Consider the following 22,439-nt stretch of genomic DNA (forward strand, 5'->3'; position numbering starts at 1 on the left):
TGAGCTGTCTGAGCAAGGGCTGAGAATCCCCAGCTGGGGTGGCTTCTGCCAGCTCTCTGGGTGGCCTGGACCCAGCCCTCTCTTTATTATCATATTTTTGGGAGTCCTTATGTTCTTCAAAATGCTGCTGGTGGGGGATGAGGCCAAGGAAGGAGAACCAGGAGGGTGTGGTCCTGAGAACTAGAATGAAGGGGGTGGGGGGCGGAGACCAATTCCTCACTCGGCCCCACGGCCGCCTGGGACCAGGACTGTGGGCAGCATTCACACCCGTGATTCTGTCAACTTTCACGGCAAAAGGGATTTTGCTTATGTAATTAAGTTTCCGGATCAGTGGACTGTGAGACATGGAGACCTCCAGGTGGGTCTGATCTAATCCCACGAGCCCTGGAAAGGCAGAGCGTCTTCTCTGGCTGGTAGAAGAGCAAACCTGAGAGATTGAAGCATGAGACAGACTCACAGTGAGGGAGTCTGGGATGGCTCATGAGGCAACGACCTGAGAAGCCTCTGGGGGCTGAGAACAGGCCCCGGCCAAAGTCAGCGAGAACACAGGGATCTCCATTCTGTGGTGGCAACAACGGAACTCCGCCAACAACCTCAGCAAGTTGGGAAGCAGTTGCTTCCCCAGGGGCTCCAGATAAGAGTCCAGGCCTTGACTTCAGCCGTAGGAGACCCTGAGAACAACAGCCAGTAGAGTCTTTCCAGACTTCTGACCCACGGAACATCTGGGCTGGGCCAGGAAAGATCTTACAAGACAGGCGAAGAAATCAGAGCTAGATGGTGCATTGACGGGGGGACCCAGTTGAGTATGAAGAGCAAGGTCAATGTGCATTTCAAGGTCACTGTGCGTTGGCCCCGAGGAAACGAACGGGTGCTTGAGCTCCACTGTCTAAATCAGTAACCAGGGAAGAATAAAGAGCCAATCTAAATTCCTTCTAAGGCAGCCATAGGGGATGGTCACCTACGTACAACCTACAAAGTTTGGAAACTAAAGGTCCGTGATTATAGAAAACAGTGCCTGTTCTTTCTACATCCAGATAAAATGCATCTCAGAGATTTTCAAGGCAATTTAATTGTTGCAGACTCAACCTTATCTTTCTGATACATTTTTTCCATTTGCTGTAAAACTTAATCACTGAAGCTATCTACCCTAATTTTAACTTTTGACATACCACACGTATCTTTGCTTACTTTTCTGCCTATATAAGCCTGCCTCTCACTTCCCAGAAGTTAGAACACTGTGTGGAAGCTTCTTGAAACTCTGCTCTGGGGCCAGAGTCCTCAGATAGGCCCAATATAAAAATCTAATATTTTCAAAGATTCAGATTTCTCTCATGGACAGATCTGTCCCAATTCCAAGTATCCCAAAGCCATGAGAATGTCTGCCTCCAGACGAAATCCCAATGGCTTCCTTGGAGGGCTATCCGTGCTGGAGGTACCAGTAGCTCCTGGATATATAGGAGCCCCACCCTGAGCAGCATTTGCCCCAGGTGGGGAGTGCAGAGGTGTGGGACTCAGCAGCCAGTCCCCTGGCTCTGACAGGCTTCCCTGTACCAGGTGTCATCATGTGTCACCAAGCACATCCTACAATTCTCATATATAAGTCTACAGTCTGGGTCCTGGACTGCCAACCCTTCTGACCTGGGGGCCGGGTGTCTGGGCCTTGGCCAAGGTCAGGGGACCGGCTGGCCCTTTTTGAGGACAGTCTGGCTCTCTAGGGTCTGCAGCAGCTGTCATGCCTCTCAGTGCCTGTGCATGGGGCCTGGCCTTACACAGGATGGGTGCCATTTGCCCATGTGCTCGTTTAGACTCCTGCCGCCATCAGTTAAGCACCATTTCTTACGTGGACCCTGCATTTTGCAATTTACAAAATCTGTTTGAAGTAGGATCTCGTGGAGGTGCAGGCACACAGGGTCCCACATTCAGAAACTCTTGTTTTCATGCTTTGCTATTAATTGTCTGGAAACTCTTGATAATTTTTGAACAAGGGGTTGCATTTTCATTTTGCACCAGGCCTTGCAAATTTGGTGGGCAGTCCCGATCTTATCCCCTCACCACGATCTCAGAGGGGCTCATAGACACACACTTTACAGATTAGAACGTGTGGGTGCCTCCAGCATAGGGACCCCTGCCCCAGGCACAGGGCCTGGTGAGATGCTCAGTAAATACTGCGGCAAAGGTCCTGCGTTTGCCCCCGAGACTGGATTGGGTGCCCTCTCTGCTTTTTAGAATCCCACCCCACCTGTTTTCCCACAAAGCAGCCATGGCACAGAGCTGTAACTGCGTGAGCCCAGAGGGCTGGGCAGTGACTATGTCCTCAGCTGTATCTGCAAGGCCACGTATTTAGTGGGTGCCCAGTGAGTGTCGTTAAGGGGACAGAGAACAGTAGACTGAGTCTGGGAGAGATGACTTACTTGCCCAAGGTCTCGAACCAAGAAGCTCCAGACCTGGGTTCCAACTCAGGTCCGCGAACTCCGAGACAAGTGCTCACCCCTGGCCATACAGCTGCCTCCGTGAGCCTGCTTCTGGGAGCCATTGGATCAGGGGCTCAGGTGATGGACACAGCAGGTTGGGAGTTGACTCCTGCCCTGTCCCTTCAGGAGATCAATCAAGAGAGGGCACTGAATGTCCCTTGTGCATTTGCTGAGTATAGCAAACTCTGTGAGGGCCCCTGACCATTCAGTGCACACCTCCAGGCTTCTACCTGTCTAACCTGCATGTCTCGCTCAGGCCCCCTTTGCCACAAGTGCCTGGGATAACTCCCTGCTAGGAGAAGCCCTCAGCCACTGACTCATGGTTGGGTGGGGGGGCTGTATAAATAACTACCCTGGCTCCCCCACTCCTTTAAAGGGACAGCTCTGAGGCTCTGGTTCCATACTGGCTCCCAGAGTGCCCTGCAGGTTTCGGCTTCAGCTGCCCACAGAGATAATGAGCCAGAGAACATGGCCTTTGTTAGCTGCCTTCCCTCTTCTGTCCCACTTCCCACTCCTCTACCATGTATAATGGGATTTCTCCCCAAAAGGCAGTGGACACTCAGGTGCTTGTCTCAGGGTCTGCTCCTGGGCCAGGAACCCAAACCAAGGATTATGGCCTCATTTCTTTGGGGCTACCAGGAGTTCCCTTCTCCTGGGGCCTTCCTGCAAACTCTCCAGAGTGGCCAGTGGGTCATTTCTGCTGGCTGCCACCAGATCTGTTTCTACGTCTTCCTAGGAACAGAACTAGAACATAGTTCCCAGCCTGTCTGAAGTTAGAAGTGGCCAGGTGACGAAGTGCCGACCTGGATAATAATGAGTCATGCCTGTCACTTCCAAGCCTCACCGACAGAAATTTTCCACATACCATCGTCCACACCCTTCCCTCTTCCACCATAATGCAGACGGACACGTGACCCCAGAAGTCACCCATTTATAAGATGGCAGAGCCACCTGTGGGAGCAGCCTGGGCCCCTGGACCACCACTGTGAGGAGAGCCATGGTCAATGAAGAAGACCAGCTGTGTGTAGATTTTCAAGAGAGGAACTAACAACTGTGTTTGAGCCATTGCTGTTTGGGGGTTTGTTACAGCAGCAAATCTTTCCTAACTCAGAGGGCCAGAGGCTGGGCTTGGGAGGCGGGCAGACCTCAGCTCAGTCTCGAGCCTGTTACTCAGTGTCTGAGTGCCACGAGCGGGTCATCCATTCGTCTCACTGCAGACTGCCCTGGAGGAATCCCTGTGCCTGTTTCCTGGATGAGGAAACTGAGGCCCAGAGTCACATGGCCAGGAAGCGACAGGAAGGGAATTCACAATTCACAGAAGGGCCCCAGGTCCTTCCAAGCCCTCTCTCTCCAAATGTCCTGGTCACCAACCCCTCAGGGCTCTGCTGCGACTTCAAAGTGGATGCAGAGAATTCGGCCACATCACTGCCAATGGCCAGGCCTTTTTTAGAGCAGAGACCTGGACTGTCTCTGCCTGCCCATGACCCTGGGGACATTTTAGAGGCTGATGCCAGGCAACTGGGGAGATGTCTTGGTCCAGCCCATCTCATCTCTAGGCTGTGTTGCTGTCCCCAGGGAAGCCCCCCACGCCCCAACTTGAGAAAGACGCACCCCCTTAGCTCTATCTCTGCACGGCACATTGTAGTGTCTTCAAACCCAGCCACCCCTCTAATCAAGGGTGACCTGAGGAACACGCCACTGTACCAGTCAGGGGCCCTGCAAACGGGATGACCAGATTTAGAAAGAAAAATAGAGGACGTGCCGGGGGACACAGAAGCCCTCGCCCAGTCGGTCCCAGATGGCCTGGGTCCAAAACCGGGCCACTGGGCCCTGGAGCCTGGAGATTATCTTCAGGCCCCAGCAGTCCTCTCCTGGGACGTGTGGCACAACAGACACCTGATCCCGTTGGGCCAGACATTGCTGCTAAATATAGGCACAGAGGGGCCAGCTGGCCAGTGGAGAAGGGCCACGACAGAGGCCTTGCATCAACAAGGAAAGTCAGCTCTCCTCCCAGGAGCCCCGGGGCTGGCAGCGCCTATCGCTGCAGGTATCCAGCCGCGGAGCACAGCCCTAGCTGTTGGCAGGCATGGTACATGTCCGGGTCACACGCTGTTCTGGGCCAGGCCAGGAGCTATGACAGTGCAGTTTGGGGCTAATGACGGTCAGCTTCTGCCACCCGAAAAACTGGGAAGAAAAGAAGGAAAGGAAAGAACAGAGAGAGAGAGACAGGATTAAAATTTAAAATCGAAACCCCGTATAAACAGAATGAACTTAGAAATACGTCTTCCAGTCCCTGAGCTTCTGTCCCCTTAGCTGTGAAATGGAGATGGCCATATCTCATGCGAGGGGTCCCCCGAGAGCCTCCCAGAGGGTCAGTCTCACTGGGCGCGTACAAGACCATGTGTGTACATGTGTGTGAGAGAGTGTCCGAGTGCACAAATATCGGCAACAGACACAATTCTGCACAACTGAATTCTGCCCAACGGCCCATTACTTTGAAATTACGTGTGATCAGAGGTTAAGTACTAGAATTCAGAGACTCTTCCCAAGTCATTGTGATCCCTTTTTTTTTTTTCTGATTTTGAAAATATTTAGGTAAGCTTCGTTTGCATTCCAACTGCTTTACAATGAGAAGTTTTCATCTCAGTGTGGTTTCAGAGGCACTCCGAGTTTGGAGGGGCCTATAGTCTTAACAGCTGCGCAGTACAACCCTGTCCTTCCAGGCTCAGGCTTCAGGCAGGGGAAAGATTTGCACAAAACTTTCCAGAAGGGCCAAGATCAGCACCTTGGTGGCTCAGCTCAAGCTCTTTCCAATGTGTCAGGTGCCTCTCACCCCACATGTGCACACACACATGCACGAGAAAAGAGATGGAGACCTATATTTTTAGAAAACAAGAGACTTCCAGTTACTTAATATTTTTATAAGAGTAGTTCATTTTCCAGCTGTCCTGCCAACTGCTGGATTAAATTCAGCTCTTCTCTCCACTTAAAGAATGTGAGCTATGTGTGTGCGGTGTGTGTGAACTAAGCATCAATAGTGCACGTGTGCATGTGTCTGAATGTGCCAGCTACGAGCAGGGGGGTCTGGTCCTAGCAGGGCTGAGCCCCACCTAAGGCCCCCCCTTTCCTGCTCAAAGAAACCCCAACCTTTGTGGTGACCACTGAGGCTGTTCCCTCTGCTTGCCTCAAATCATGGCTGCATTTCCCTCTGCCAGGACCTTCAGGGCTGCTTTACGAGCCCTGTTCAGTGAGTCACCCCTGTAACAGTCACAGGACATTTGAAATCCAAATGCCTGGCCCTCCTGATGGCAACTATTCCTGAAATCCACAGCCGCTCTCTGGGACGGGAAGAGAGAGCCTACCCCTTCCCCTCCGCCACTCGTGCGGCCTCGTTCTACTCCCACAGGCCCTCCTCCCTCTGCACACCAGCCCCCCAGCCAGGCTTTCTCCACAGCGGCACCGTGGACACTTAGACCATTAATTCTACGGTGGGGAGCCTGTTCTGTTTATCACAGGACATACAGAACCATCCCTAGCCGCCACATGCTAGATGCCAGTAGCAACCCCCACCCTCAGTTGTGGCTACAAAATGTCTCCAGGAATTGTCAAATGTCTCCTGGGGAGAAATTATCCTCAGTTAAGAACCATTGTTTCCAACAAACCACCATTCCCTCCATCTCTATCAGGATGTTTAAGGTGTAACAACCTCTACCATGTATAAGTCTTTATTCATATATACATATACACACACACACATATATTATAATAAATAAATATATATATTTTTAAATCATTACAACCTTCCTATAAGGCATGGGTACTGTCAGTTCCCCCACCCTCCCATTTTATAGACAAGAAGCCAAGGTTCAGAGAGGTTAAGTAAATTGTCCAAGGTCACACAGCGATCAAGTGGTAGAGCTGACAGATGACTCCAGAGTCTGGGCTCTTAGCTACCGGGCTCCACAGGGATGTCTGGGGCAGTCACCTTACCAGTGAATCTCTTCTGGGAATGACCCCAGCCTGACCTTCTGGAATGGGAATAAGGAGATACAATGATACTGACACCCAAATTTCCTGTGCTTGAAGTCTCAGGCTGTTCAGCAAAGCTTGTGGTCTATTGCAAACCACAACCTCCCCACCCGCGAGCATTTCTGGAAGTCTCCAGGGGTAGAGACATCTTGAATGAGTCCATGAGGAAGTCTAGCCTGTCTTCTGGGCTCGTCCCCCTCTGGTGTGGTGGGGTTCCTGCCAATTGCCCCACAACCTGGCTTTTAGGGTCTATGGCACGATGTGATTATCAGTCACTAAGATCACCCTGTAAGCTGGGGGAGAACTACGGAAAAACACTGAATGGATTTCTGGAAGCTGTGGCTTCTGCAAAGCCTCACCAAGCTCCTCATTCTTCAGGCTCAGTTTCTCTTTCCTCAGAAGAAGGACGCTAGAGCAGACGAACCCCAAGGACACCCCCGTTCCGACATGCTTTGCTCTCTGCTCTTTCAGTTCGGTGTGGGAGGAGATGCCACCATCCCTGCGTTCAGGCAAGTCCCAGGAGGGCCTCGGTTCCTTCACAAGGATGACGATGCCTGCCTCACGGGATGCTCGTGCAAGGGTCTGGATCCCACAGGGGCTGAAAAATGGGGGTGTCTGCTCATCCCTTCTCTCCCCCAGGACGTTGGGACCCCTGATCCAGCCCCTACATTCCCAGGCCTGCCCCACACCTGGAACCCTGGCCCCCTCACCAGAGAAGCCAGGGCCTCCCCAGGCGTGCCAGACCTGCCTGACATCTTTGTGATGTCACATCACTGGCCACTTGGACTCCCTGAGGAGCAAGGCCGAGGTGAAAGCTGAAGCCTAAGTGCAGTCAGCTGCCCTTCAGCTGGCTGCCCCTGCAGAGGTGCCAAATGGGTGACAGCTGATATCTGGAGAGGCAGCTTTGCTCCTGGGAGCTCTGTCTCCAGGGCCGGGCCAGAGACTGCGTTCGCGAGGCCTCTGCCTTCCCGCCTCCACCGCAGTTATGGAGGGAATGGCCTGTGACCTGGCCCCAGCTCTGTGCAGATGGCAGGGGGCCAGCCAGAAGCTGCTGCATCCAGCAGGACATACAGTGTCCCACAGCCAGTGGCTGGTCCCTGGGAAGGAAGGTGGGCCTGCTACAGGCTCGTCTTGTGTGGGAGAGGCCTTTCCCTCCAGCTGAAGGGCAATGAAAGCTCCCAGCTCTGCTGTAAACATGTCTATGTCCATGGGAAACCTGTTCCCAGCAGCTAACCTGGGCTATGGGCCACTCAGGGTTTAACTTCGTTCCTGAGTTCCCAAGGGTGACTCAGGCATGGCAGACCAAGCCCTGGAGAGGCCAAGTGACCCAGCCAGCTGGCAGAGCCAGCAGCCTCCAGGTGGGAACAGCCCAAGACCCCCTGGACACCTGACCTGCCTGACCTACAGGAGATGCCACCCCCACTGCATGGCCCCAGCATTTGGCAGGTCAGGAAGAAGAGGTCCTCCTGAGCGCTGGGCCCTAGGTAGGCTGTTTGAGCCTCATTTAACCCCCTAACAGCCGTGGGGAGAGGAGTAGTCACTCCCCATTCTCAGAAGATGAGGCAGAGATCCAGGGAGGTGCAGCAAGTGGGGACTAGCTGGGGTTATCTGACATCTGTGCCCATGCTGGAGACAGGATGGAGCGGTGCTGTGATTCCACTTGGGTGGCATCTCCCAGCAAGGAAGACAGTGTCTGCACAGGGCTGGCCAAGCATGCCCCCAGCATGTCCCCATCAAGCCCTGGACACCTCCAGGGGCGAGACACTCACTGGAGAAAGTCAGAGCTCACAGCCGCGGCGCGGGGACCGCGGGGTTCCTGCTTCAGACGGCTCCTTCCCCACCAGCTGAGCCCAGGAGTGTGCAGCGTGTAACCTCACTCTGCTCCTCGGGCGGGATAACTCAGGATAGCTGGAGATTTGCAAGAGGGGGAATGGGATTTACAGCAGGGGCTGTGAGGCTGGCTGAGGCCCTGCCATTTCTTCCTGTCCGGTTGCTCCATCCTGGTCACTCTTGTCTGGAGGGTCAGTCATGACCAGGAAGGCTCCAGCTGGCTGCAAAGAGCCCAGTGTCGCACGATGGAGTTTGCACCTCAGATCCGCTAATGTTGACGAAAACCCTATAAGATACCCCTGTTCGTGCCTTTACACGCATGTGGAATGCTGGAGAGAACAGGGCCAGGGTCAGGCGGCCCCTTACCAGTCCCCAGGGGCCCTGCTGGGTGGTGATACCTGGTCCTAATGGTATCAGCCCACATCTAGGGTGTCATCGGGCATGAGGCTGGTCTGTGTTTCTCTCCCATCAGACGGGTGAGGGTTACGCCCTCACGGTGCTCCCTGTCAATGGAAACACTGTCTGTCTTCTCTCCCTGAAGTTTGCCTTGACCCCTTCTGAATGCTCCAGAAGAATGGCACTCTCAGTCTACCACACCCCAGACGGCACAGGGCCCATTTTAAAGAAAGGAAGAGGGGTCAAGACTTCTCTCCGCCTTCTCCTCGCTCCTCTGCTTCCCTCTCCATAGATGTGCCTCCCTCCCTCCCAGGACTGGGGCCTTTGTCTGCCCTCCCCTTCCCCGCCGTCTGCTCTGTGTCCCCTCCAGAACCTGCCCAGGAATGAGGATCAGTATCTCGTCTGTTCCTCTTCATCTCTTGAAACCCAAATAAACTGATATCAAGAGGCAGCCAGGGCTGGAGGCCAGGACACTGAGGCCGCAGGGGTGCTTATTTTAGTGGGTGATATTTCATTACTGGGTCAGAGCTGTCCCAGCAGTTGGCACTGACCCACATCCCAGCTCCTGCCACCCCACCCATCCCCCTCACTGGAAGAGGTATCACTGTCATTAGGAAAATGTGGCGGTATTTGCTCTCTCTCTGAGCCCTACTAGGTGTGAGGCTCAGGGAACTGCATGCGCGCGTGCACACACACACACAAATACACAACTTTATTCATGGGAATTCAATTGAAACAAGCATGGTAGGAAGCCTGGAAAGGAGAGGCCTGGTGTGTGTGTGTGTGTGTGTGTGTGTGTGTGGCCAAGAGCCAAGCTGAAACGTGGCAGATACCATGTTTCCCTGAAAATAAGACCTAGCCGGACAATCAGCTCTAATGCATCGTTTGGAGCAAAACTTAATATAAGACCCGGTCTCATTTTACTATAGTATAGGCCCAGGTCTTTATAATATAATATCATATCATATCATATCATATCATATCATATCATATCACATCACATCACATCACATCACATCACATCACATAACATAATATAATATACTATGAAGACCAGGTCTTATATTAATTTTTGCTCCAAGAGACGTGTTAGAGCTGATTGTCCGGCTAGGTCTTAGTTTCGGGGAAACACGGTATGTGCCAGGCATTGTTGTAGGCACTGGCACACAGCAGGGAACAGAAAGACCATCCTAGATGGGAGAGACAGGCACTAAACTCATGATAAATAAATATGCAATAAGTAAAGGGGCCTAGTTAGGACCAGGAGAGCAGAGTCCTTCTGGGGCCACGTGTGAGTCCGGGGGCTTTCCCTTGGTGGCCACACCCTGCTTCTTGCCCCCTGTTTGGTTTCTACGTCTGCATCTACCCCTCATTTGACCCTCTCTGTCCCCATAAAAACCTTCCTTGGAGGCCTGTTCCACAGGACCACCTCTGGGGCCTGTACCAGGGCTCCAGAGGTCTCTGTGGCCAGGCCTTCTCAGATGCTCAACGTAATTTGTCATTAGGGACATGCAAATTACAACTGAAACAAGATACCACTAATGCCCATCAGAATGGATAATATGAGAAAAGATGGAACGTGTCAAGCGCTGGTGCAGACACGGAGCGCCTGGAACTCTTGTATGTGGCTGATGAGAAAGGAAGGTGGTACCATAACTCTGGGAAACTGCTAGCAGTTTAACCAAAGCTGAACATACACCTGTCCTATGACCCGGCGAGGCCCATCTTAGACGTCTACCCCACAGAAATGGGTACCTAGATTCACCAGAAGACGTGTACTAGAATGTTCATCGCTGCACTAGTCAAAATTGCCCCGAACTGGGAACTACCCAAATGTCCACCAACAGTAGAATGGATAAATTGTGACATAGTCGTAACGTGGAATACTACACGGCAGTGAGAAGGCACAATCCGTAACTACATGAAACAATATGGGCAAATTTCACAATATACTGTTGAATGAAAGAAGACACAGCCGTGTTCCATTCATGTGAAGGTCAGGACAACCTGTGCTGCTAGAAGTCAGGAAGGTGGTCCCCGTGGCAGGAGGTGGTTGGTGGTAGTGCAGCAACGGGGGCAGGGAGCAAAAGGGGGGTTCTGGGTGCTGGCAACATTCTCTCTTTGATTTAGATGCTGGGTGTGTTCGGTTTGTGACAACCCATTGAGCAGTACATTTATAGGTGCACTTTTCTGTGGGTGGGGGTGCATTATACTTTAATAAAAAGTTTTTAAAAATCAGCGCTGCTTGGGCCTTGACTCAGATGAAGTAAATAAGAATCTCTGGGGTAGAGGCAGGTGGAGGTAAGTTTAACAGGGTTCTAATGTGCAGCTAGAGCTGGGAACTGCTGAGTTCACTGAACCTGTTCATTGCGGAGGTGAGTCACCTGTGACAGCAGCAGTGGACTAAACTGTCTTTGCCTCAGGCTTTGTGCACTTGGACCCACAGCATCAAGCCTCCTGACTGGGGTGAGCTGAGGATCAGGGGAAAAGCACTTAGTCCCCAATTTGTATTCATAGACTTGTGACGCCCCTTGTGCTGCACCAACATTTGGATCCCCCATGTTATGGGGAACAGAGCTGTGGCCAAAGCACTGGCTTTGTGTCAGGCAGACCTTGTTCAGATCTAAACCGTCACTTAACATTATGGGACTATGGACACACTCCCCGATCTCTTTGAGCCTCGGTTTCCTCATCTGTGAAATGGGTTGATGATAGCACTTGCTGGGAAGGTTGTGTGAGTGCAGTGGGGTTATGTCACCATTTTTAGTCAAAGTGTGTGTGGCCAGCCCCCTTCCCTGCCATCCACCCCCAGTGCACTTTCTGTTCCCTGTGACTTTTCACCCACAATTTGAGCTCTGGATTTGCAAAAGTGGACTATAGGCATAAGGCAGCAGGATTTGGAGAGTGAGTTTCCTCAGCACCCTCAACTTTAAGAGGTTTGTCTGGACTGTAAGGGAGAGGCAAGGCAGAGGACCACCTGAGAAGGCCATACCTGGGGAGGGGTCTGTGACAGATAGAGAACAGAGGGACCTATGCCCCATCTTCACTGCGGAGCCCATGCAAGCAGCTGGACCCCTGGGATCACTCCACGGAGCCCACTAGAACTTCTTACTGCTGAGGAAAATCCCCCAACAGTAAAGAGGACAGCCCGTCTCCACTCTTCTCTTGCACCCCCACCATGGCATGTGGTCTAAACTTGAGGGCAGCCCAGGCCCAGTAGCCTAAGGGACCTGACCCAGCAGGTGCAATACGTGATTCAGCAGGTGCCAGAGTAGCTGGGACACAGCCCGGGACTTATCATGTCCTCCCGTCCTCAGGACCAGATAAGACCTCCAGAACCTTGGCCTAACACCAGGGAACCCTGTATTCACTGAGATTTATTTTCAAGTGGAATATTCCATGTGAGTCTGAAGGCATCCTGAATTCTCCTGAGTTTGAGTTGATAAATCATAAATCCAATATCCTCCAAGGGGTATGGGCCTTTGAAACTGAAATTATTTTCCACTGAGAGGAATGGACCAAGGGTACATTTCCAGGCCGCAGACTCTGGCCTGAGATCTGGATGCACCTATGGGTGTTTAAGCTCCTGGAACACTCAGTGCACGCTCCTGGGTGCTCAACGCAAGTGACTGTACGTGTTGCCTTTGTCACCTGATGCTGACATTCTGCGCCATTCAATCAATGGCAGAAACAGGGGATATTCTTCCCTTGCCCTGGAGGAAGGGTTCCATTCCACTGTGTGCCTCTGTCCAGGGCTTGCCCCCATGCGTGTGCGTGTGTGTGTCCCTCTTCTCTGTAGCTCCAGACTTATTCCACAGCATCCAGCAGCTGGATCCCTGGTACTTCCAAATGGCAGTCTCTGCAAAGGTCATTTACGCTGAATACTTTCATCCCTCTCTTCCTGTCTCTTTCCTTCTCTCTCATTCAGCCCACCTTCCTTCCTGCCTTCCTTCCTGCCTTCCCCCTTCAATACAGATAGCTCTCAATCTCCCTTCTTTCTCTCTCTTTCCCACCCTTCCTGTCTCCATCCTTTTTAACCCTCTTCCCTCCCTCTCTCCTCTCCCATTTGCTTCTCTTTTCTCCCTCTCTCTCTCTGTCTCTCTCTTTCGCTCTCCTTTCTTCCAGTCCATACTGTCTTTCTCTCCTATTCCTCTTATACTCCAGTTTCTCTCTCCCTTTTCATCTCTTAGACAATCACAATTTCTTTCTCCTTTTGTCTTCCCCGTTTTTCCCAATTTTCTTTTCTTCCTTTCTTCTGTACATTTATTCTTATCGTCTCACTCTCTTCTTTCCATCCTCTTCCTTCTTTCTCTCCAACATCTCTTTCCATTGTTCCTCTTTTTTCCTTCATTCTCTTTCCTCTTCTCGTCTCTCCCACACTGTCTTTTGCCCTTGTTCTCGTCTCCTTTTCTCCCAGCTCTGTCTCTCTGTTCTCTTCTCCTGTCTCTGTCTCTTACCCGCTGCATCTCTCTCCCTTCTCACTCCCTCCCGGAGAAGTTCCAGAAACATACCCATATATGGCCTCCATGTCAAGGATTACAAGTGATGACGTCCCAGGAGGGCCACTGCTCCGAGATGCTCTCTGAAGTGAAGTCCGTAACTGATGCAGGCTGCAGGAGCTGAAGGCAGGACCACGGCTTCCTCCATGCAATCTTCAAACAGGAAATCTGAGATTCATAACATCTTATAGTTTGGCTTGCCATCATTGGTCATGCGGTGGGCCCGAAATAAACTCCCTGCTTCAAAGGAGAGTGTTTCAGAGCTGCCAGGCAGAGCCGCCAGAAGCTCAGGGCCAGGGGAGAAGAAACACTCTGGGGGCATGTGCTGAACTAAGACACCCTCAAGCAAATCCTTTTTATTATCCCTGAACGGTCCCCTTGTTTCAGAGCCTAACAGGTAATGCATGCTTTCGACTTTCTTATACAGATCTCAAGAGAGAGTATTTGGCTGGCTAGTGCTTCCCACTTGCAGTCCGACTACTTTCTCCCTCTCTCTCCTATGCTTCTGAATTATAAAGCATGGTGGTGACTTTCGTTTTGGATTTGGGGGACATAGAAGCAGCCGTTTGCGTGTACTACCCATTCTTCTGGAGGACTCTTGCTCAGAATATCACTCTGCTGTGCACTTCTAAAAATGGAAATGCAAAAGCAGTTATCAAAGATGCTATTGTTGGTTCATAGGCCTTGGGCAGTATGTGTCAGACAAATGGCTTTCAGAAATGCTTGTAGGTTGGTTGAATAGATATTTTCATGCATGGGGGTGTCCATTTCATGTGACATTTATGGAGTGTCTGCATGTGCCCAGTATTGTGGGTGCAACAGCAAGCAATTTGCCATGGGCTGTACCTGCAATGGCTTGGGATTTAGGAGAGGAAATAGAATCTGGAAACAAAAACTATGGCTCAGTGTAAAGAATGCAAAATGTTACGTGGGAATGCAGAGATGCAAGAATACCGTGTGTGTGTGTGTGTGTGTGTGTGTGTGTAAGCATGAGGACAAATTCAAGGAAGAGATGGCCTTTGAAAGGACAGATGGGGTGTCATCAGGCAGAGTGGTCGGGAGAGGGACCTTCAGGTCGGCAAAGGCAGATAGGTCAAGGTGCGTCTGGGTATTGGTGGGAAGCGCAGTGTGGCTGAGGCAAAGGGCCATGAAGGTGAGAAATGGGGGTGAAGCTGGCAGGGGGAGCCAGAGGCAAATGCAGCTCTCCCCAGGCCAGGCAAGAGGATGGGACATATTCTAATTGTTTTTGAGCGGGACATGGGGTTGGGGTTGGGGGTGAAGGCGGGATCTGACTTCAGGTAGCTCCTCAGGAAGCCAGGGGGGAATGGACTAGAAGGAGGACGCAGGGAGGCGGAGCCTCTTAGGAAGACAGGTAAACGATGGAGACCTGAGGCTGAGTAGGGGCCAACCACCCACCCCGCCTCCTCAACACACACACACACACACACACACACACACACCAGAGAGTGGCCTCCCTGAAGGGAAAGCTCGTGCATGAGGCAGGGGCTTGAGGGACTTCACAGGGGCCCAGGCAGAGCCACCTGGGACCAGCACACCAGCCACAGCCCTCACCTCTGCCATCAGAGGCCGGGGGCAGAACACAGGGAGGCAGCCAGTGGCAGATGCTCCAGTCACTTCCAAAACACTTGGATGGGTCCCGACAGCTGGTAGCAGTCCTGTTTACAGCACGGCCTCCTCAAGGAGCTGGCAACAGCTCCAGCTGGCATCATTCTCCTTTACATCATCCATTCTTACCCAAAGTGGCCAGGCCGTGAGTGCCTCGTGGGGGAGCGGGCAGCCTCTTCCTCCTCCCTGGGGTAGGGGCCCCATATTGTCCACTGCCGGTGACCTGACAATTGATAACACAATCAGCACCCATAAGCGTTCACTGAGCACTTACTATGAGCCAGGCACTGAGCACAGCGCTTGTGGTGATTTCTCTCACTGACTCTCTCGAGGACGTCAGAGTTAGAGGTGATCGTTTCTCCCACTTTCCAGATGGGGAAACTGAGCTTCCGAGAGGTTAAGGGTCTTTCCTAAAGCCAGACAGCTAGGGGGTGTTGAAGCCGGCAATCAAATCCTGGCCATTTGGCCTATTGGCCGCTGGTGCCACATTCAAAGTCACGGTCTCCGGCGGCCTCCCAGGGCACCAACACAGCAATAAACAGACCTGTCCCTGGCACAGCCAGGGCATCATAAGATGCCTGTATATGGTGGACAGGCTGGATCCAAGAGAATCTTCCCGAAGGAGACACAAAAATATCCCTGGGCCCGCCCAATGCCCTTCCATTTCTGAGCTGCAGAGAGGCAGGCTGCCTGGAGGAGGTGGCTGTCACAGGACTGATTTGTATCTTTACTTCTCATCCTTAGCACCTTCTTTTGGATTAATTAATGCCCAGCAATATAAATGAAGTCGGTAGGAGTTTTGCGATTGAGGAAACTCTTTGAGAGAGGTAGTGATGGTATAAAAGTAAAGTGATTCCTAAACTGCCTGAATTTTCTAAAGAAAAAGACACAAAAGAGAGGAGTGGAAAAGAGAGGAAAGATAAGGAAAGCAGAGAGAGGAGAAGAAAAAGATTTAAGTAAAGGTAGGAAAAGGGGGGTGGAGGACAGAAAGAAGAAAGATCCTAGCTGATTTTGCTGTGATCTCTGTGCAAAGATTTGCAGCCAGCCCTGCCGTTGGGCCCGAGTGAGAAAGGGGCTTGGGAGGGCAGCCCTGCCCCTTTGGACCCTTCCCACTCTGCAGCCTGGAGCTAGAGCTTCTAGAACCCTTTGCCACCCAGGAGCCAAGGTGAGGGGCCATGTTGTCCTGGTGCCCAGAACAGGGCTGGGCAAGGCTGCACTTGGGCTCTAGAGACCCAGAGGCAGTGCTGTTGGAAGCTCAGACCTTGGCAAGCCCCACGCCTCCTCACCGCCACCCCAGGCTGTTGGCACAGATGTCAGAGCCTGGCACTCGCTGAGCCCTGGGCAGAAACTGGGTAAGGGGCCTGGAATGCCGTGTCCAGACCTGCGTGTAGCCAAGGCCCACTGATGGTTCTAGCTGCAGCAAGAGAAGGACAGGAAGGTGAGCCAGGAGGGGCGTGGGCGGGGGCTAGCTGTGCTAGGACCAGCCCAGGGCCTGAGAGAAGGGCCAGCCCCCTGCAGAGCCAGAAGTACCCTCCCCTCGGGAGGCTGAGGTGAAGGTGACCCATGGACCTGGAGATTCAATGGCTTGGGGACCAAAGAAATAAAATGAAAACTTGACATTCATGGATGCTTTTCTTCACTGGTACTCATGGCACCTCCCTTATGGAGGGAGTCTGAATCCTCCCCCTGCCCCCAGCATACAATTGGCACCAAGTGTCCCGGGGCGTGGTGAGTGGGAGCAGAGCCAGCTTTGGATAGGTTTAAATCCCTGGCAGTCACCTCCTACCTGGGTGAACTTAGGCCAGTCACACCCCCTCTCTGGGCCTCAGCTTCCCCTCCAGACAGTGGGGAGAAGAGTGTGCATTGTGGGGTCAGCTGAGGCCTGCAGCCCTGAGCAGATTCACCCTGTAACATCCAGCAACCCTGGCCCCCCTCAGAAGCCTAAAGTCCCGGAGCCTAAGGGAAGCCATGAGCTTTGTAACCAGCATCAAAGTCTGGGATTAGTGACGCTGGGAGGGGCTTTTCTAGAATCTTTAGAGTCTGGACAAAAGGCTTAAACTCCCAGCAGCTGTGAGGCCCTGGACACTAGCAGCCAGAGGCCTGCCAGCACTATCCCACTGCAAAGGCCCACGCTTGGGCTTTGACCTGGACCCCTCTGGGGTGGGGGGTCCAGGGAGGTGGCCTGGATTCCACTCTCCCTCCCCCCAAGGCCGTCCCATGCCTTAGCCAGAGCAGAAGCTTCCAGAGTAACCCCTGGCCACTGCCCAAATATTCATTGTCAGAGAGTCTGATGAAAAGAGGGACAGTCAGGCTTGGTCTCAACCTACTCTGCCACTGACAATCTGGGCCTCAGTCTCACCATCTGGGCAATGGGAAGAATCTTACTCATCCCTTCCCCAGGGATTGAAGGTCAAATGGTGCAGTGTAGGAAAGTGGCCAGGAAACAGTGCAGGGACCCACAAGCACCAGCCATTTTTATGGTTTCGGTTTTAAAGCAATAGGACCCAGAAAGGGAAGAGAACACTGTAATAGATTATTTCCACGGGCCCTCCAGCGGGAAGTGTTTCCTCAGATATCCTAGGAGCCTCCTGGATCCCGGGGGAAGAGCACATCAGAATGATAAGTTTCGATATAAACTTACTGGGCATTGCAAAGGATGGGGTTGGGGACCCTGGGGGGCCAAGGAATAGCCCAGGTCAGTCCCCCACTTCCTCACGTGGCCCAGTGCTAGCCCAAGTAGCCAGTTCTCAGGACCGCCTCAGGCTAAGGATCGTGTGATGTTTGGGAGACCTTGAATCTTTTGGGATAGATAGATAAGTATATATATTATATATGTACATTATATACACATATATGTAATCTTTTTGAATACTATGTATATTGTTTTCAGTTTAACTTGGGCCTTTACTCAAAGCTTACAAAACACCTGGAGTGTGCTGTTAGGTACATGGAGAGGACTAGGCATGAAGTCAGAAGACGTCGCTCCTAGTCTTTTTCATGTCAGTTTCGCCCAGGTGTGCCTCATTTTCCTCAGCTGTAAAATGGGAACAATCCCCTTACACAGTTTTATCATGTGGCTCAAATGAACAACTTGAGTGCATAGATTCACTGACTGCATGGGAGGCATTATGGTCATGGTTCTCCAAGTACCTGTTGTCGTGTCTGAAGGTCTGAACCATAGTGCTTTGCACAGGAGCCCCACTGAGCCGGCCACACTCACACCTAAAAGACGCCAGCGGGCCCTAACTGAAGTACTTAGCGCGTCCTAAGATTTCAGCACTGTCAAATGAACTACGTGCTCACTGAACTTCCACTACTGACATTGGTAGGTGGTCACCTCATACGTAAATTCAAGCCCAGGATTAGATGGAGCGGGGTGGACCGGGCTGTGGATCCTTTCAATGTCCCTAGGACCGCAGGTCACATCAGCAGGAAGGGAGGAGGCGGCAGAAGGGGTCGTGGGGAGTGGAGAATTTGGAAGTGGCTGGCAAATCCTGCCTGCCCGCCAGGCTGGTTTGGGAGGGCATGGAGATCTCCTTCCTTCCTGAGCTCTGACCCCATTCCTGACCCTGAGTGGGGCTCTGCAGGCTCCGGAGTGGCTGGCCAGAACAGCCTGCGGGCTGACAGCCACAGCTTCACATCGTGACCTTAGCTGTCAAGAGAAGGTGGGCTGCAGTCGCTTTCACTGTCGCTCTTTTGAAGGGGAGGAGAGTATGGGACTATCTAACTCCCTCCCACTGGGGCCCCTTGGAAACTGCCAACTGGGAAGGAGTTCCAAGTACAGTGTCTAAGCAGAGATGGGTCAGAGAAGACAATCGCAACATCCTGGGAGCCAGGGGATGACATCAGCAGATTGTCATGGGCCACCAGCTGGGTGCTGAGTGCCCTTCTCCTCATTTACATGTTTACCACTTTTCCTCTGACAACACCTCTATAGGCCAGATGCTCTTATTATCTCCATTTCACAGATGGGCAGAGTGAGGCAGCGAGGGTGGGAGTAACCTGCTCCCCATCACACGGCCAGTAGGTGGCAGAACCAGGGAGTCAGACACCAGGGGCTACGTCATCTGCCACGTGCAGTAATCGCCACAATTGCTGTTTCCAAGGTTGAACCCTATCATTCATTCACCTATCTATCCAGCATTTATTAAACACCTGCTGTGTACCTGTCCTTGGGTTATGTCTTGGGGTTATGCCGTGAATGTAACACAGCCCTGATCTTCAGAAGTTTCCCGACTCTATGGGGAGACAAGTCCAAGGAAGGCAGTTAGAGCAACAGAATGTGAGGGGTGCCCTTGGGGGCAGCTCAGGAAAACCTCAACCATCAAATCAGGGAGGCTTCCTGGTGGAGGAGATGCACGAACTGCGTCTGGAAGTATAACTAGCCAGGAGATGATGCAGGGAAGGAAGGGAAGGGAGGGGCACGGAGGGGAGGGAAAGGAAAGCCAGTGGGTAGCAATCCCGGCTCCATCTGCAAACAGCCTCAGGATGGGAAGTGGCTTCTCCAGGCTCACATTCCTGACCCAAGTCCCCGGCTGAGGGGGAGCTTGGTGTGTCCCCTTCTTGTCTCCGGCCCTGCCAACCATGCCCCCAGCCCCCAGTGTTTTGATAAGACATCCAGGGAGCCACTCCTCCTACTGCAGCCCCTCAAACAGCCACAGAGACCCCAACCCATTAACTGGTGCCAGACCCAACTGCCAGTTCCCAGGCAGACCCTGGATGTTGGTGAGCCTGCATTTGTGGGGAGGGGAAGGAACTGGGGGGAGGAAGGACCACTTTTTCAAATGCTATTATTTAATCCTCACCGCAGCTCTGTAAGGGGCCATGTTCCTATGCCCATTTCACAGAGGCAGAAACTAAGGCCAACTTAGAAGAGTGCTGTTCTCAGTGCTTTTCATGTGTTAACTCAGGGAACCCTATCACAGCCACTGTTACTTTCCTTTTACAGATGCTGCCTGGGAGGGGGAGGGGCTCCCCTGGAGCCAGTGTTTGGGATGCTGCAAAGGAGGCAAAAGAGGGGCCTCTGGAGGCCCCAGGGGTGGGCCCAGTCTCCCCTGTTTGGATTGGTCCCACTTGAGCACCACTCCCTCTGCAGGCCTTCACTGGGCAAGGCCCACTGCACTCCTGCTTTCCCTGGGAAAGGTTATTTTTTTGTCCCAGTCAGCCTCCCAGAGGATCCCTTGAGACTGCTGGCCTCTCTCCAGGGCTCAGGCCTAGGACTTGGCCCAGCCCTCAGGCAGAGGCCTCAGAAATCAAGCTTGGCAGCACGAAGATGAAGGGAAACTGAGGTCGAAAGAGGGGCGAGACATCACCCAAGGTGTCTACCTCCCACCCCACACTCATCTCGCCATGACATAGGTGCTCTTTTTAAGCCCATTTTACAGGTGGAGAAGTTAAGATTCTAAGAGGCCACACAGCTAATAACTGTCAAAGCTGATTTGAAACTGGTCAAGCTGACCCCACAGACTGTTTCATGACTGCCCCCTCATGCTAAGTCTGAACTGGCCTACCTACCTCCGGGGGGAGGCCCCCAGTGTCCCTGGCAGGCACCCCCAGCCTAGAATTGCATAGGCCCAGTGATGAGGAGTCCCTCCTGAAGCAGCCGGGTATCACACCAGGCCCAGCACTAAGCCTGTGCACACTCAAGCCCTCTTGATTCTACCACCAACCCCTTATTAGTGTCTCCATTTGGCACACGGAGATTCTAAAGGTGGGCAACTTACTCAAGGACCCTCAAAAACTGAGGATCTGAGTGGGTAAAGCAGGAGATGGTGTTGTGTGGGAGACCCTGCTCGCTGCGCCATGTGTCATGCGGGGAGGCCTGCGGGGTCTCTGCTCCCGCTCCCCACATAAGAACGCAGGACATGGTGAGGCCAAAAAGGAACACCCACGGAGACATAGGTAGGGGAGTCATATTACTATATTCTCGCTGGCGGCTGGGTTGGAGACACAGGAACCAGGAGCCACACTGTTCGCAACCCTCACTGCTCCACTTGCAGGCTCAGCCACCATCTTCTTGCTAGCCCCCATTTTTTGCTAGCGTAGCCATGGCAGTTATATTAGTGTCCAATGGCTCACTGGTTACAGCTGATAGCCAACTAGCCACAGCTGATGGCCATTTGATCACAGTTGATGGCCATTTACTACCTGAGCCAGCACCTTCCTATGTGAGGCCGAGAGCCTGGAAACTGCTTTTTGGGGCTCTGTCCCCACAGATGGCCATGCCCACAGTGGGGTAGGTGAGTTTACCTTCTCAAAGGCAGAGACCCTCTCCCTCAAGGTCCCTTCAAGGTCAACCGCCACCTCACCCATCTGCGTGGACAGAGAACTTGATGTGCCCATTGCACAGGTGTGGGCTAGGAGGCCAGACTGGACGAGGGTAGGATGTTATCCCCACTCGCTCAGATCTGTGTGTGCCAGTTACTCTGATCACTGTTCCTGGAATTCCCAGAAGAAGCACCGGATTTGAGTTAGGAAGACTGGGCTCTAACTCCCAACTTTCTAGCTGTCTATCATCTTGCAAACCTTTCCCTTCCCCTTCCTGACCCTTAATTGACTCATCTGTAAAATGGAAACATCCAGTCCTTATGGAAAGAATGGAGGTGTTGAAGAATTAATAAGTTAATTCAACAAAAAACGTTCTTCCCTTCTAGGGCTGTTGTCAGGGCAATGTCATGAAATAACCGACAAATGGAAAAGGCTCTGGATGCCATCAGACCCACAGGGAAGGTCCTGGCAAGTCTGGAATTGGCTGCAGGTGACCATCACCTGGCTGCCTTCACCTCCCACAGCTCCCTGGTTAGGGAAGGGCACCACAGCTGAGTGCTGGTCATATGCCTCAGATCAGCCCATACCTGGGGCCAACAGCTGCTTTGGGATGAGGGGCTCTCCGTCCAGTGCTTGCTTTACCCATGCTGCAGCTCATGTATTGCTCCTACAGCATGGTGAAGTGGGTTGTCTCATTCCCATTTTTACTGATAAAGGAACTGAGGCCCAGAAAAAGGAAATGACTTGACCAAGGTCGCATAGGTAGGAAGTTGCAGAATTGAAACTAGACCTTAGGGTTTCTGATATCCATATCTAAGATCCTTCCACTCCTGCCTGGTTTCCTCTATGTATAATGCTAAGCTCTATACATAGAGTGGACTTGTTGCAGTTGCCACAGGGGACCCCCAGGGACAGAGTTTGGGGTTCAATAGCACAGAGCAAAAGCAAACGTCTCATTGAGTTGTAGAAACTTCAGAACTCGAAAAGCCCTTGGAAACCTTCTGGCCCAAACCCCCCTTTTGCATTAAGAAAATGGAGGCCCAGAGAGGTACAGGGACTTGGCCGAGGTTACACAGCACGAGCATCCATAGTGCCCCCAAAGGTAACCACTCTTCTGACTTCTATCACTGCAATTTAGTGATGCTTGTTCTTGAACTTTATATAAATTGAATCACGTACCTATGTTTATTATCTGACTTCTTTTTCTCCCTGTGGTTTGTGAGTTTCATCCTGTTGTATATAGTGGTAGTTTGTCTGTTTCATTAGTACGTCCTGTCCAACACCTGAATATACACAATGTAGTAATCCATTCAACTGTTGA

The 22,439-nt window shown here is 52.2% G+C and overlaps 1 protein-coding gene across 1 annotated transcript in view; it reads left to right on the plus strand.

Moving 5' to 3' along the window:
- Positions 1-13,293: 13,293 nt before the first annotated feature.
- Positions 13,294-22,439, plus strand: part of ASB2 (ankyrin repeat and SOCS box containing 2) — a 40,631-nt gene continuing 31,485 nt past the window's right edge. The window contains exon 1 of the mRNA XM_033109136.1: positions 13,294-13,622. The gene's annotated coding sequence lies outside the window, so the exon portion shown is untranslated. The remainder of the gene's footprint in view (positions 13,623-22,439) is intronic.

This window comes from Rhinolophus ferrumequinum, chromosome 6, assembly GCF_004115265.2.
Source record: "Rhinolophus ferrumequinum isolate MPI-CBG mRhiFer1 chromosome 6, mRhiFer1_v1.p, whole genome shotgun sequence".
Taxonomy (NCBI): domain Eukaryota; kingdom Metazoa; phylum Chordata; class Mammalia; order Chiroptera; family Rhinolophidae; genus Rhinolophus; species Rhinolophus ferrumequinum.